General features: G+C 48.5%; 1 pseudogene; it reads right to left on the bottom strand.

Moving 5' to 3' along the window:
• Positions 1–1,810: 1,810 nt before the first annotated feature.
• On the bottom strand, positions 1,811–3,125 carry LOC118703687 (annotated as a pseudogene).
• Positions 3,126–3,626: the final 501 nt, after the last annotated feature.

Genomic DNA, 3,626 nt, shown 5'->3' with positions numbered 1-3,626 from the left:
TATTTTTGGCTATAGGTTCTTGCTATTCATCACCTTGAATATTTCTTGCCATTCCCGTCTGGCCTGCATGGTTTCTGTTGAGAAATCAGCTGACAATCGTATAGGTGCTCCTTTATAGGTAACTACCTGCTTTCTGTTGCTGCTTTTAATATTCTCTCTTTGTCTTTTGCATTTGGAATTTTAATTATGATTTGTCTTGGTATGGTCTTCTTTGGATTCCTTTTGTTTGGAGTTCTGTGCGCTTCCTGGACTTGTAAGTCTAATTCTTTCACCAGGTGGGGGAAGTTTTCTGTCACTATTTCTTTCAGTATGTTTTTGATATCTTGCTCTCTCTCATCTTCTGGGAACCCCATAATTCTGATGTTGGTTCGCCTGAAGTTGTCTCAGAGGTTTCTTACATTATCTTCAACTTTCTGGATTCTCTTGTCTTCTTGCTTCTGCGGAGGAGTGTCTTCTGGCTCTTTATGTTCCAAATCTTTGACTTGATTCTTGTGATCTTCCATTCTGTTTTTAGGAATCTGTATATTTTTTATTTCAGACAATGTATTCTTTATTTCTTGTTGATCCCTTATTATTTCTGGTTGATTCCTTTTCATATCCTCATAGGTCTTATCGACCTTTTCTAGGAAATTCTTGAAAAACCTTATAAGCGTGGCTTTGAACTCTATATCCAGTTGCTTTTTGTCCTCCATTTCTTTCGTTTGTGATCTGTTTCCTTGTCTCGGCATTTTCGCAGCTTCCCTGAGTTGGTAGCCTTAAAAGTCTCTATGTTCAGCTTGGATGGGGCAGAGTTTCAGGGGGGAGCCTACAGCCTTGGCTTCCGTCAGCCATGTCCTATGTGGCTCCTGAGTCTCAGTGTTCCTTAGGGTCCTTTGGTACTTGCTGCAAGCACCTCTGAGAGTGAGGTGCCCTTGAGTTTCGCCTGCTACCAAACAGTCTAGGCTCTCCCCCAATGAGCCCAGAACTGGGGTTCAGTTCAGTTGGAAGTGGGATTGGAAGTGGGGTTCAGAGCAGTCTGGAGCTTTTGTCTCCTTCCCTCCAGGGCAATCCTGCGGCACAGCCAACCGTCCCTTCTCTGCTCGCAATGTGCACGCCTCCGGGACGTCCTTTCGCCGCTTCCCCGGGTTTCCGCCTTACAGCCCAGGCTCCCTCTGTATGAGCCTGGGTCCCCAGGGTCTGGCCTAGAACTGGGGTTCAGAGCAGTCGGAACTGGGGCTCAGCACAGTCTGGAGCTTTTGTCTCCTTCCCGCTAGGGCAATCTAGCAGCAGAGTCAACAGTCCGTCCTCTGCGTGCCTCTGGGGGCTCTGCCTTTCGCTGCTCCTCTGATATTCCGCCTCACAGCCCAGGCTCCCTTTGTTTGACCTAGAGGTCTGGCCTAGAACTGGGGTTCAGCGCTGTCGGGTCTGGGATTCAGCACAGTCTGGAGCTTTTATCTCCTTCCCGCTAGGGAATGCCAGCCAGGCACTCAGCCACCCCCTACTCTCCAGCTCTGTTCTCTCTGCACGCGCAGCGTGTCTCCATACCTTAGGCTTTTTCAGCTCCTCTGATTTTCCTTCTGGTTTTCTCTTTCCTTCTTGTTGTAGAATTTCTAGTCAGTTGACTTTCCTGTAGTTCTGGGTAATGTCCATTTTGTATTTTAGTTGTATTTTACTGAAATTGTTGTGTGTGGCTGCGGTTAGGTGTTTACCTGTGCAGCCATCTTGGATCCTCTGGGGCTCTTCTTAAACCTGACTGTATGGAGCACATTGTTCCTGGGTGGTCCTCACCTCTTCCCAGTCCAATTGGCTGTTCTGGCTCCGGGTCCTTTTTCTAAACCCCCTTCGGCGGGTGGCCACCCTGGGCAGAGGGCGGCACTCCCCTTGGACTCTTCCCTGCCAGCTGCTGGTGGGTTTCCAGGTTCGAGAACTCCTGGAAGAGGCCCAGGTGAGGTGAGCACGTGAGGGACCCCGAGGCCTTGGTGCACCTGTCTTCCATGCCAGTGAGGGTCAGACGGTGATGATTGCTGGGTGGCAGCAGAGGCCGTGGTCTCTGGGTAGTTTCTTCATCTTGACATGTGTCCCATTGCATGTTAAAGTGATCCCATGGAATATCACACGGTCTCCGTAGCGTTCCAAATCATGCAAAGGGTGAACTGCTTCTGTTCCTTGCTTTTCTGGAAGCATCCCCCGGTTCAGTGGCTTTTCCAGTGGCAAAACCCGTGGCTCCTTTGCCATTCCCCACAGCGGCCAGGACACTGACTGATCTCTTTCTTCCCTTTTTTGCTGTCACATCGAAAACATTTCTTACCTCAAGTATCCTGCTATCAAAATCATCATGTGTTTCTCCACCGGGGCCAGGGGCGGGAGGGCCAAGACTTTGAACTGTGTTTCCACTCCTGCTTCGTTCCAGCTTGACCTTCATCTTCCTCTTCCTGTCCCACTCTTCTCTCTGCTGGATCATGTCAGCTTCCGCCTTCTCCTGCTCTTCTTGCTGCTTTGGGCAATGGTTTGCACAGCTCCATCCCTTGTAGGAGGGACATTCAGACCAGACAATCAGAGGCCACTGTGCACTTCATTGATAATCTGACCCCTGTTCAAAATCTTTCTTCTCTCTCTCTCTCTCTCTCTTTTTTAGTTCTCTTGCCTCTTTTTTTTTTTTTTTTTTTTTTTTTTTTTTTGTGTGTGTGTGTGTGTCAATCCTCACCCAAGGATATTTTTTCCATTGATTTTTTTTTAAGTGAGAGTGAAAAGAAAGGAGAGAAAGTGTGAGAGAGAGGAACATCAATGTGAGAGAGACACATTGATCAGTTACTTCCCAAAGATGCCCCAACCAGGGTCTGGGATTGAACCTGCAACCAAGGAATGTGCCCTTGACTAGAAATCAAACCCGTGACCTTTTGGAGCACAGGCTGATGCTCCAACCACTGAGCCACCGGCGAGGGTGCCTCTTCCTTTTGTTTTTGCTCCTGCACCAGTCTCTGCTAATGCACTCATGCATAGCTGACCAGCTAGCTGTCAGTTTAGTGAAGAGACAATAGGATCTGTACCGTTGGCCCATTGGGTTGAGGGGAGAGGAAGTCCAGCATTGTGACTGTAGCACACAGATCCAGCTGCTGAAATGGTTCCCAGAGGTAATAGAGGGCCATGGCTGAGAAGAGTCTCCAACATGAAAGTGGGAGCTGTTGCGAAGGTGTTTATGTAAAGCTGCCTGGACCATTAGTGACCTGTCAGGGCACCCACCATACATCGCAGGGAGGCAGCCGCTGCCCTCACTGTCACCTGGGGGTAGCGTATCTGACCTTACTCCTGCTGCCAGCAGGTCTGTCTGTGGCACAAGACTTTTCCATTCCAATCTGACCAGTCTACTCTCCGAGTTCAAAGCCAAATGATAGTTCACGTTTATTAAACACCGACTGTGTGCCAGGGGTTATGCTGAGTACTTTAAACCTAACAACAACCTTAAGGCAGGTAAACTTTGTCATGTCCATTATACAGTTAAGACAACCAAGGCTCAGTGAGATTGAGTGCCTTCCCAAAGTCACACAGCTCATACATGGCAGAGCTGCGGTAGAAACCCAGGATCCACCAACTCCGTAGCCCATGCCTTAACCATTTTGTTACATGAGGAGTTGAGGAAATGAAAGTAT

The sequence above is a fragment of the Pipistrellus kuhlii genome, unplaced genomic scaffold (genome assembly GCF_014108245.1).
Source record: "Pipistrellus kuhlii isolate mPipKuh1 unplaced genomic scaffold, mPipKuh1.p scaffold_m20_p_4, whole genome shotgun sequence".
NCBI classification, from domain to species: domain Eukaryota; kingdom Metazoa; phylum Chordata; class Mammalia; order Chiroptera; family Vespertilionidae; genus Pipistrellus; species Pipistrellus kuhlii.
This window is presented reverse-complemented; position numbering and strand designations above follow the sequence as displayed.